Source organism: Felis catus, chromosome B4, assembly GCF_018350175.1.
Source record: "Felis catus isolate Fca126 chromosome B4, F.catus_Fca126_mat1.0, whole genome shotgun sequence".
NCBI lineage: Eukaryota > Metazoa > Chordata > Mammalia > Carnivora > Felidae > Felis > Felis catus.
The window spans coordinates 28,705,779-28,718,607 of record NC_058374.1 but is presented as its reverse complement, the minus strand read 5'-3'; the positions used below and the strand labels follow the sequence as shown (position 1 = coordinate 28,718,607).

The following is a 12,829-nucleotide window of genomic DNA, read 5'->3' as shown; positions in this document are numbered from 1 at the left end:
ACAAAAGCTACCTGAATATTACATTTTTCTTGTGATTTTTATATATCTTTTAAATGTTCTTGGCTTCTGAAAAACTGATTTATGAAGACAAAACAAAGGCCGTACTCTATTTATTTAAAAAAAATTTTTTTTAATCTTTATTTATTTTTGAGAGAAAGAGAGAGAGAGGGAGAGAGAGAGAGAGAGAGAGAGAGAGAGAGAGAGACATAGTTCAAGTGGGGCAGGAAGAGAGAGAAAGGGAGACACAGAGAGAGAGCGAGACACAGAATCTGAAGCAGGCTCCAGGCTCTGAGCTGTCAGCACAGAGTCCCACTCAGGGCTCGTGGGGCTCGAACTCACTCACTGTGAGATCGTGACCTGAGCTGAAGTCAGATGCTTAACTGACTGAGCCACCCAGATGCTCCTAAAGGTCCTTCTTTAAACTTGGATAAATAATGCTTCCATGATTTCAAGTGTTGGTGTGAGATCCCAAACTCATCTTCTGACCCTCTGTCCTCCAACTTTCCCTTGCCTTCTACAGAATATGAGCTGCCACATGGAAGATAGTAAGCAAAAATGTCAGTAAATTGCGGCTACTTTGATAGCATTTAGAGAAAGAGTCAGTGTTTGAGGAACCCTTAATATCAAATGAGAAACAGATGAATGATGATAAATAATGCTGTCTATTGCCCTGAGTTGCCACATTGGAATCTAAATCTGAGACATTACAGGGAAAATCTTGTGCAAGAGCCATTGAAGGACTGAATTACACCAAAATGAGATCCCTTACAGATTTTTCTGAGCAGAATTCCCCTTAGCAATATAGCCATCGAAAATAATTATGAGTGTTCCAGAATCATCATACGCCAGGACTGGAAGAGATTGAGATGTCCTCGAGTCTGACTCCCCAAGTGATTCTTGAATTTCCTCTCTAACATGTCAGCCTCTTCTCTGAATAAACATATCTGGAGATGGGCAAAGTTAGTGTCTTGCTGCTAGATGCTTTACTGGATTCTGAAGGGGGAGGGGCGCAGGGAATTGACTCGTAGCATTTGCCAATTTCCATGGTGTAAATGCTCCCACCAATGTCTTATTCAAGCTACCAACATGACATCACCATTATGTGGTATTTCCACCATATAGATTCAGTAGAACTAAATAATTTCATGAGCATGGGTAATAGTAAAACATAGTGAAATAATTAGGAAACAATGAATTTTGAACATTTGTATGTTAAAATATATAATTTGTTTATAATGTTATAGGATTTAGCTTGTAACAATGGCTTTACATAATAAAGGGGCTCTTGTGAGCCAGCACACAAGCTACCTCCGGCACAGCACCAGCACAAACCCCAGGAAAGGATCGAGGACCACCCTCCCCCTGCAGTGTCCTCAGAAAGTTCTGGTCAATAGCCACTTTCCAATACCACCAGCCAAGCATTCTGGACTCGGCCTGTCTTCCTTGTTTCACTCTCATTTCTCTATAGTTTCTTCCAACAACAAACATCATTCACAGAAATAACCCCCTGGGGCGCCTGGGTGGCTCAGCCAGTAGAGCATGCAATTTTTAATCTCAGGGTCATGAGTTCAAGGACCAAGATGGGCATGGAGCCTATTTAAAATAAAAAGAGAATTGAAAAAAATAACCTCCAGATGGATTACTGATCTCAGAGTAAAAATAAAACCATTAAAGAACTAGGAGGTATATGGATGGATATTTTTATAAACTTGAGACAGATTTCTTAAGCATGACATAGAATCCAGAAGCCATGGGGGGAGGGGGGGCGGGGGGAAGAAACAGACTTGATTTAATAATTTAAGACCTCTGCATGAGAAAATATTTCATTATGGGGCACCTGGGTGGCTCAATCAGTTAAGTATTAGACTTCAGCACAGGTCATGATCTTGTGGTTCATGAATTTGAGCCCCATATTGGGGTCTCTGCTGTCAGCACAGAGCCACTTCAGATCCTCTGTCCTCCTCTCTCACTGCCCCTCCCCCACTCATGTTCTCTCTCTCTCTCTCTCTCTCTCTCTCTCTCAAAAATAAATAAATATTTTTAATAAAGGAAAAAGAAAATATTTCATTATATTTTTTTGTTTTTTTAATGTTTTTATTCACTCTTGAAGGAGAGAGAAAGAAAGAGCATGAGTGGGGGAGGAGCAGAGAGAGAGGGGGACACAGAATTCGAAGCAGGCTCCGGGCTCTAAGCTGTCAGCACAGAGCCCGATGCGGGGCTCGAACTCAGAAACTGTGAGATCATGACCTGAGCTGAAGTCAGACGCTTAACCGACTGAGCCATCCAGAAAATATTTCGTTATAAAAAGTTCCAGGAAAATCATAGAATGAAAGAAAACTTAAGAGACGTATCTAACAGGTTCTTAGCCAGACTCTATTAAACACTCTTACAAAAAACAAAAGGAAGAGGATATAAAATCCAATTGCAAAATGGGCCAAGGGTATGAACAGGTAAGGCATTGAAGAACCATCACTGCTGGTAGACATATGAACAGATGCTCAAAGAAATCACAATGAAACGATGAAATACTTTTGTCATTTAGCCGATTAGTAAATATTAAAATGTTTGATAACCCCCGTGTCAGGGAAGACATGGGAGAACAGGCATTTGTAACTGTCGGTAGAAGCACAAACCAGCGCAACCTATTTGAAGAGAGAAAAATAAGTTAAAATGCACGTAACATCTGTTTTGTTTTGTTGTGAATTTACCTAAATTTTGAAAAACGAGCCAAAATATATGTACAAAAATGTTTGTCCCAGCATGGGTATAAATGCAAACACTAGAAACAATGAATGTTCTCTGTTAGGAGTTCTGGTTAGGAACCTACCGTGGGGCCACACAACATAAGGCCATTCGACTGTAAAAGAGCTGTCTTTGCAAATATAAATGCTCTCCAGGATAGATCATTAAGTAGAAAAAAGGTGCCAAGCACAGTATTTAAAATTATTCCATTCAGGGAGATTTAACAGGATAAAGGATATGTATATTTATATATGTTTGTATAATCATATCTTTTTCTGGAAGGAAATACAGGAAACTGTCAGCAGGCATTACCTTTGGGTAGAGAGACTGGAGGTCAGAAGGTGTTTACTTTTCATTTTCTATCTCTTATGCTCTAAAAAAGTACCATGTTCATGTATCACCTATAGAGAATAAATGTTTTTTTTTTTCCTAAAAGAAATAAGAGTGTCTTAGTTTTGGCTCTCTAGAAGCAGTCCCAGAGACAAGGCTTTGAGTGTGAGGGTCCATGTGGGAGGTGAACCTTGGAAACGCGAGTAGGGGATCGAGGAAGCGAGACAGGAAAGGAAAGGACGTCAATCAAGGGCATGTTGTCAATCAAGTCACCACTGCAGGCAACGGGACACTGTGTGATCCAGTGTCAAACTCGCACCTCGGAGTTAACCCAGCAGCGGTGAAGGAGCTCAGATGTGAGTGCGCTAACTCCTGTGGGTCATGACTCAAGTCTGCTCTGGGGCCCTCATTGCGCGACTCATTCACAGGCAGAGCGGGCTCTGGTGGCTGCAGGAAGCCCCAGACAGAGTTGGCAGCGTCTGCTTGGCCATGGCAGGGGGAGGGAAAGAGGGGGCACCAGGTACATCTGTCACGGAGACCATAGATGGAGCACCAGCTCACGGCCGATAAATAAAATGTGCCTATCGCTGACCTAGCACATTCACATCTAGGAATCTCCCTCCCAGTACACTAACATACCCAAGCCCTGATCAACAATACAGGAAGACACAGATGTTATTGCAGGATTTTTTCTAACATAGTAGAACTAAAACAAACAAAAAGATCAATCAGTTAATCGGTTAATCAGGAGGAAACATATTAAACACACCACGGTGTACCCTGTATATGCGAAGCCAAGAAAAAGAAGGAGATATATTTTATTAACTTTCATGAAAAAGAAAATCTCTGAGGCACATCACACTGTGTAACAATATATGTATAGTAGGATCTCATTTTCGTAAAGGATAAAACGAAACAAGCAGGTAAAAACACACATAAATTCCTAGTCCATTATGTGTGCCTTTACGTGTACACAGAAAAAGGTCAGGAAAGAAACAAGTTGCAGGAATAAGTGCAATTTAAAGTATACATTATTATGTTTTAATGTATTATGATACATTCGTTATATTTTAAGGTATCATTATAAGAACCCACATTGGGGCGCCGGGGTGGCTCCATCCGTTGAGCGTCCGACTTCGGCTCAGGTCATGATCTCGCGGTCTGTGAGTTCGAGCCCCGCGGCGGGCTGTGTGCTGACCGCTCAGAGCCTGGAGCCTGCTTCGAATACTGTGACTCCCTGTCTCTGCCCCTCCCCCTCTCATGCTCGCTCTCTCTCAAAAATAAATAAATGTAAAAAATTAAAACAAATTTTAAAAAACGAACCCACATTATACGAAAAGAGGGGCCAAAAATAGTACCTACCTCCCAGATTCTTGCAGAGAAGAGATAATCCATGTCACGTAATGTAGCACAGAGCCACACGTGCAATCTTCAATAAATAATTGACACTTGTTTTCGAATGAGGTGACTTGTCACAGCGTGAAGAAACCTTGTATGAAGTGAGTCAGACATCCCCATCTCATCCCACATCACTTCATTGGTCCATGTATTTGAGGACTCTCATCCAGGGCCTCCTACCAGCCAGACATAGGAGACACATCAGGAAAGCAGACCGATGCACATTCTACTTGGGCAATTATCAAATAAATGTGCCACGTGTGAAGAGGTGGGTAAATGCTCTAGAGAAGGATACAGCAGGGTAAGGGAGTGTTGGGGGCAGGTTGCTGTTGCTTATAGATGGTCTCTCATAAAGTCATATTTGAGACTTCAGGAAGCTGCGAATGTTCGAGGACTGAGCTTTCCAAGAAGAGGGAAGAGCAAAGGCAAAGGCCCTGGGGTAGGAGAGTGTTGGCCTGTTTGAGGAAGTCAGGAGGCCTGTGTGGCTGGAGCAGAGTGGGAAAGACGGAGGGGAGAGGAAGAGGGAAGTTCCCACAGGCAGCGGGTTCTCATCTAGAGTCTGCGCCTCCAGGGTGGGCTGTGGCAAGGCAGGAGAGTTTTACTGAGTGAGGTGTAAAATGGTTGGGGGGGTTACGCTGGGCTGCATATTTTAAGGTCACTGTGGTTGGCCTGCAGTAGACGGACTGGGAGAGGGGAAGCTGGGGAAGGGAGGTCAGATGGGGCGCTCCTTTACAATGTTAGGAGAAAGAAGACGAAGAACATGACTGTGGTGCAGTGTGGGGAAGGGGGGAGGAGATAATGTGAAGAATTAAGAGGTGAAACCAGCAGAACCTGATAATTAGAAGTGAAGTGAGGAGGGGGAGGAGGAGAGGGGGGAGGAGGGGAAGGAGGAGAGGAGGGGAGGAGGAGGAAGAGGAGGGGAGGAGGAAGAGGAAGGGAAGGAGGAGAAGGAAGAGGAGGAGGAGAGGAGGAGGAAGGGAGGAGGAGGAAGAGGAGGGAGGAGGAGGAAGAGGAGGAAGGAGGAGGAAGAGGAGAGGAGGAGGAGAGGAGGAGGGGAGGAGGAGGAGAGGAGGAGGAGAGGAGGAGGAGAGGAGGAGGAAGGGAGGAGGAGGAAGAGGAGAGGAGGACAAGAAGAGGAAGGGAGGAGGGGGGGAAGGAGGAGAGGAAGAGGAGGAACAGGAAGAAGGGGGAGAGAAGGAGAAAGAGGAAGAGGAAAAGGAGGAGGAGGAGAGGAGGAAGGAGGAAGAGGGGGAAGAGGAGGAGGAAGAGGAAGAAGGAGAGAGGAGTCAAGATGAAGCTGAGGTAAAATTAACATTGCTGTAGGGAACACCTGTGAGAGAAAGCGCTGCCCGGGGAGGGCCTCGTGACCTCTACCTGCCACACACCTGAATTCTCCAGCTGCACCAAACGATCGAGTCACCCAGAATGCCCTTGCCCTACTTGGCCGCCTACAGAACTCATCTTCACTCTTCAAACCCCAGCTGAGACACCACCACCCGTTGGTGGCTTCATGCTACAGCTCGAACGAATCATTTTGCTCCTTCTGCACCACTCAGGGCCTGGCGCCCCGTCCAGTGCGCGGCTTCCCGACCCGTTAGTAGCACGTGTTGTGTTGCCAATAGGTTGTGGGCCTATTTGTGCGCTTAGGCCTCCGGGTGTCCCGGTTGGGCCTAGGGCAGCTGGAGCTCCTCCTGGCTGGTGCCCGCCAGCTGTGAACAGCACATCCGTGGAGCTGGAGTACCACACCGCACAAATACTCTCATCTTCCGTATGCGCTGTGTCTGGGGTGGGGGGGGGGGGGGGATATCCTCTGTTAATCACCCAGGAGGCTAAATGGGAACTGTTTTAGTCTCGGTTTCAACCGAGGCCCCGAAGCAATAGATGAAACATTCCAAAATGAGCTGTAGGAGTTGCGAAAGTGCTTATGGAAACCAGTTTTCTACTCTCCACCACCACCCACCTCCAGACTATAAAAGATGACAGAGAGGCCGAGAAAAGAATTGAGGTTTACGGCAGAGCATTTTGTGAGAGGAAGCTAAGCTGCGCATCTCACCCAGAAGAGTGGGATGACTGCCCTCCCTCCCACCAAGGTACAGGGGCTTTGAGGGAATATTTGGAGGGCTACCCTCCCCTGAAGCTTGGGGGGTGGGGCACGGGGGCTGGAGTCAGGCTGGAGTCTAGAGGGGAGAGCCTGGCTGGTCTGCGGCTCTGATGGCAAAGCAAGGAGAGGTGACTGCCTTGGGATCAGCCGGTGCTCAGAGTCGGGGCCCCGAGGACTCAGTGTTTCCAGAGGGTTGTGTGAAAAGGGTTGTATGCCACGTAGAGAGGGAGGAGCCCCTGAGGGGAGGTGACTTCAGATTCCCAGGAACTGAGAAAAGTGGAAAATGAGCAGCCAGACGAGATGCATTCAGAGCCTCAAGGGGTTGCAGTGGAGATAGAATCGTGGCCGAACTGGGAATGGGGACTTGGAAGGTCTTGGAAAAGCAATGGAGTCACCACGCAAGAAAGAAGTGGCTGGAACGCTTGTGGGGCAAGAGAGTGCAAATCCACAGCCACGTGTAGTCCTAGTCCTATAAGAACCTCCTGGCTCCCCGACTTTCCTCGTCCTCCTCCTCTCCCCGACTCCCAACCCTGAGAGAGTCAAATCCACAGCAGGGGTGGGTGGGGTGAGGGGTCCCTTGCTCCTGCAGACATTGGCCTGAGGTCAAGGCAGGGGGACAGGAGTCAGGAGAAATTGTACTATTAAATGAAGTGTGAAGCTTCTGATTATTACACTTGATGAGCCATATTAATTACTGAAATGAGTGGTGTTTGGAGATCTGACTGGGGCACTTTTAACATCTAAACGTGATCAGGAAAGTCCCGGCGCCCTGAGTTCTCCCCAGGACGGAGAAAGGACATCTCTACCAAATGCACAGCAGGGAGCTTGAAGATAAGAGCACACTCGCCTTCTCATTGACGCCCTGTGGAGCCTGGCTTGTCTGTCCTAGCCAGTGTGACCCGTCTCCGTTCTTCCCCCAGCCATTCAAAGCTCCTCGAGGGTGGGGACCACGCTTACACCTGTCGGTGTCCTCAGATTGGGTGTCATGCTTGGCACGCAGCATGGGGCATGATGGAGTTTCGTGGATAGATCCAAAGGCCATCATGTCCTGCTTTGTTTCTGTCTCTTTCTTCCCAGTTTTCTCAGTTTGGGCCTCACCTCTGTGCCTTGAATGAATTCCAGGTGAAAGGGGATGTTGGGCACCCTCAGCCCCCAACTCAGCCTTGAGGGCCTCCGGGCCAGTTTCTGTGGTGGCTGACACCCAACCCCGGTTACCTTCCATGAAGCCCACCTTTATCCCAGCGCCTTCCGAAAGCCTCATCTCCACTTTCTTGCTCTCAATCCCGTGGTCTGTTTCCCGTCTCCCCCAAAGTTCATGGCTCCCCACCACTGCCAGCTTCCCTGTTACCACCTGAACACTTCTTCCTCACACACACCAGTTACACTCTACAGCCCTTCTTCTCCGTCTTCACTCTGGCCACGTAGAGTGTCCCGTTGTGGTGCAGGCGACACCATAGTCAAGGGAAAACGGGGATGCTTGTGGGCACGGCCACAGAACTGCTCTGCATGTAAAGCAAAGGGGAACAGCGTGGCACCCTCTGAACCACCGCAGGCTTCAGCTGTGTCTGCCTCCCTGCTCCAGACTGTGGGTGCTGCCGCGCTCCTGGAGGGGCCCAGCCTCTGAGTTAGGACTCGATTTAGCCACCGAGGGAGGTGTGTGAGAGTGACGGGCTCAGGGGCCTCGTCCATTCATCCAAGGGCAGCCCAGGGCATTCCTTATTCATGACTCTGAGCTCTGTGTTTTCTGCTCAGCTGTATCTCTGCTGTCGGATTTGCTGGACTGGGGGACTTGCTTTTCCTGGCCTGTACTACCCACGGGAGGCCGACTCTCCTGGGCTCTGCTTCTCCCATGCCAGAGCCCTGGCCCTGGCCCCTGCCGCCAGCCTCTCTGACCCATAGGAGCTATAGGATCTGCTAACCTAGTTTCTGAGCCTGGATCTTTCCTGGCCATCCCTGTTCAGTGGCACCCCGACCCTGGCGTGGACCTATGGGTCATGAAATCTTGACGTAATTGAGTTTGTATTAGAAAAGATGAGGACAAAGTAGGAGGTGAGAAAAATCACCTGATGGTGATGATCATCTGAACTGAGCTGGAAGGAAAGTGCCCCTGAGGCAGCAGATCAGAAAACTCCCCAGGTTCAGTTGTCTGTCCCCAGCTACGACACACTGGTCATGACCAGCTGCACCTATCTGGAGACTCCGTCAAGACCACAGATGAGAAAGGTTGTCTAACGAAGCATGCTTCACACTGACAAAACCCTGGCAACAGAGGTAGAGTTGTATCTTTTAGTCTGGCAGACACCTCACTTTGAAATTACTAAAACAATCATAAATGGAAACCATGCTCCCTGAATCTCTGAGCTACATGAACGAAATCTCTTAATTTGATAGGTTGTTGTTAAGGGGGCAATTACTTACAGCGAGCAAGGGAAATGACTTCCTCTTCGCCAAGCAATATTGGAGAAAACGGGAGACCTTTCTTATAGCATACGTTCCATGTGTTTTTCCTCTGGGGATTGGCCACCAATATTCTTTCGGTTTCTCATTGCCGAATACAAATCCCCTCATGCGCCTTGCCAGCTGCCCCTCCCCTGTGGCATGATTCCCTGGAAGGAGGCGGGGGACAGCGCGGTGGCGGGGGAGGGGGGAGCGCTGCAGGACCACAGCAGAGACGTGGGCAGGTCTGCACCAGGGGCCCGGGATTTGCCCTGGGAGCTTCTAGCCCATTTCTTCATGAGCCCAAGTTCTGGGATCTAGGTGAGGCCACACATTGGTTCTTCCAGTAGCCCTCTCTTTGGCACTTGGGGTGCCCTCATCAACTTGGGGCACCTGCCAGGGATTTCCAAACCCCCGGAGGATTATATTCTTCTTCTTCTTTAGTCCTCGTACCACCTCTGCTTTCCAAAACAGGAAAAAACATGGCACCCTACACCACACCACACAACCTGGCACCATGACTTCAGGGCCACTCACAAACTTCTCACATCCTTCCAACCCCTTTAATGGGGGGCAAAGGCTCTCATCCCTCAAATAGAGATAGGGCTGCAGTGTGAACCAAAGCTTCTCAGGCTCTGTTCCAACTGGGTGGACAGGTGTATTCATAAATTGATCACCTCAGCCCCTGCGAGCTGGCCTCCCCTCTGTGGGTAGGTTCTGAAGAGGGGGGACCCAAGTTCTGGAGATATTCCCCACTTCCTCGGCTTGTTAGCTGGAGTCCAGCACGGTCCACAGGAGGGGCGGCTGTTGGGCACAGGGCGGTAGGCTGTGCTCCACCGCTGAGCAGGGTGGGCCGGAGTCCTGAGAGCCGCCACCATTCACCTCCCACGCCCAGCACTGGAAATGGAAGATTTCCTCTAATTCTGACTACCTCGCAATCCTTCCTGGCCGCTTTTTGTTCTCTGTTTCGACCCGGGGATAGGGTCTGCTTGACCGACATCAATGCCCTTCCCCTCCTGTGGCCTGTGCTCAGAATTCAACAGCAGGTGTAGGAGCACCTGGCTGTGCCCTTTAGCCTGGGGTCCCAGGGGAAAGGGCCTCACGTTTTCGCTCAGCAGGAAGACTCCAGAAATAGCAGCCACGGTTTGCTTTGGGGGATTTTATAATACAGGTTTCCTTCCCCCTCAAAAAAGTGAAGGAGTACTTTCACATTAAAATACGTTATATTTTCTAGGCAAGAGCTATCCCGCCTTCCCAGCGGCAGTTTTCAAACATTTGAAAGATGTTAGCTGGTGAGTCAAATCTCCCTTTATTCTTTCGGTTTTTCTCTCACTCTGAAAATATGTGTATATATATGCACACATTACACTTGGAGGCATATTTTCTGAGATGTAAATAAGTAAGGAAAGTGTGTGGCGCTTGGAATTCTGGTGCTTAGAAGAGACGGTATGTGCTCTTGATTCCAACACACAGTTAGCACATTGTCACCTACCTCACACGCGAGCATCTGTTCCGTTCATCTGTAACCCACCTCTGCTACCCTCGTCTGCACTTACCCATCTGATCAACAAGGTGCTTGAGCTACCGTCCCGCTCCCACACTTGCTTGCGGATGTTCCCAAGGCCAGCAAATCAAATCTGAGGCCAGGTTGCTACCTATATCCAAAGAAAGGTGTCCATGTATATTTTGGGTCCATTTTACAGCTGTTTGGTATAACTATTGTCAAGGAGAAATGAGCAGGTTGGGTATCATAAAATCAAAAACAGAATAACATTTGAAATTGTAATGTATGTCTATTTTTTAAATTATTTTTTAAGCACGATCTTTTTTATTAAATTTTTTTTTTTAATGTTTACTTATTTTTGAAAGAGTGACAGAGTGCAAGCGAGGGAGGGGCAGAGAGGGAGACACAGAGTCCCAAGCAGGCTCCAGGCTCTGAGCTGTCAGCCCAGAGCCCAACGGGGGGGCTGGAACTCATGAACCATGAGATCACCTGAGCCAAAGTTGGGTGCTTAACCTACTGAACTACGCAGGCTCCCTTGTATGCTTACTTTTAAAAATTAGGAGAGTCCTATTTTGATTTGGGGACTGCTGTGCTGGTCTTGGAGTCTTCTCCCGCCAAGTCTGGGAGGAAATCGGCTCTTTCACGTGGTGTTTTGGTCTTGGCCTTGGCACGCCTCGCTTCACTCCCCTCGCACACAGGCAGCGTCCTTTGCACATGGCGGGGTTGTCCTGCGGAAATAAAGCTAGTGTTGCGTGCTAAATTCCATTGCAGACGTTCTCCTAGCAACCCAGTGACACTAACAAACCCGACAATAACGTTTTGTCTTTAGCTCTATAAAGCAACGTGGCCATTAGTCTCACCAGAAAACTCAAAAGGATATTTTGCAAGTGGAGAGTGATTGGAGCTGAAACTTTGGATCCGTTGCTTTTCTCCCGTCTGCTCATATCAAACCGGGCAGGCACCAGATTTTCACTTTGGGAGCAGGACATACCCAAAGGAACACCGGATAGGGAAAAGAGTCTGGGAAGGTCCTAGTCCCGGTTAGTGAGCTACCTGTGTTCCCTTGGCCGAGTCGCTTCAACGCTCCAGCGCTCGGTCTTCCTCATCTTCCAAATGAGGACTGACTTCTTAACACTCCATAGTGCCTGTGGATGGGCCTACGCTTGTCCTCCTGTTGAATCAGAATCTCTGGACCTGTGTTCCTCCCATGTTACTTTTAACCAAAGGCAAATGGAAGACATTGCTGAGCAATTGTAAAGACGCTTATGTAAATAGCTTTCCAATTTTGTTTGCTCCGCACAAGAGGTTCAACGTACACTCAATATACACCGTGTGTTGAGGGGAACAGTGTTTTCTCCGGCAGATTTTATAAAGGGCTAAAGCAACCCATTTCCTTTGCTGTTTCTGATTAGCCCTCCTCTGTACAAGACTATATATCATGCATCCCTATCAGTAAAAAAACTTTTGAGCGTGTACATCCAATATATCTACATACTTTAAAAATATTTAATATTCATATCTGTATTTAGTTATATACTATATAGTATTTTAATGTTAACATATTATAAACATTTAAAAATACTTAACATGAATGTTTTAAAAGGAAAAATGTTGAAATAATTTTTTTAAAAATCTGATCAGTGAAATCTTGGTTTAACACGTGCTAGAGCAAGGTCAAAAATAATTCATGATGTTGCTTTTTTAGTTCACTACATTTTGTTACTTCGTTATAATAAAATTTTTTTTTCAACGTTTATTTATTTTTGGGACAGAGAGAGACAGAGCATGAACGGGGGAGGGGCAGAGAGAGAGGGAGACAGAATCGGAAACAGGCTCCAGGCTCTGAGCCATCAGCCCAGAGCCTGACGCGGGACTCGAACTCCCGGACCGCGAGATCGTGACCTGGCTGAAGTCGGATGCTTAACCGACTGCGCCACCCAGGCGCCCCTACTTCGTTATAATAAATGAAAATATGCTTCACCAAGATATGTAGATTCAAGTGGAAAAAGTACCTTTTTTTAAACTACATTTACTAAATTATGATACTGATCTTTTAAATTCCATCCACTACTTATTCCAAGATTTGTTATGGGCTAGTATATTTCCAATTTTCTGAATGTTCAATAGTTGTTGCTGTAAATTAACTGGTAAGTGTGGCATTTCTTAATATTTTCTAACAAATATTCAAAATTCTGCATTTGGATAAAATTCTTCACTTGGAAAAATTGGGGGCATGTAGAAAATTCTGTTTCTAAGATTTTTGTGTTGTACAGATAATAGTTTTTATATTTGTTTCTGCCAATAAAAGCCACATAAAT

General features: G+C 47.1%; 1 long non-coding RNA gene across 2 annotated transcripts in view; it reads right to left on the bottom strand.

Moving 5' to 3' along the window:
* LOC123386493 overlaps positions 1-11,276 on the bottom strand; it is a 40,136-nt gene extending 28,860 nt beyond the window's left edge. For both annotated transcript variants that reach the window (XR_006600414.1, XR_006600413.1), the window contains exons 1-3: positions 11,059-11,276; positions 10,564-10,662; positions 4,435-4,646 (exon numbers count right to left, since the gene is read on the bottom strand). This is a non-coding gene — a long non-coding RNA (uncharacterized LOC123386493). The remainder of the gene's footprint in view (positions 1-4,434; positions 4,647-10,563; positions 10,663-11,058) is intronic.
* Between the last annotated feature and the right edge of the window lie 1,553 nt (positions 11,277-12,829).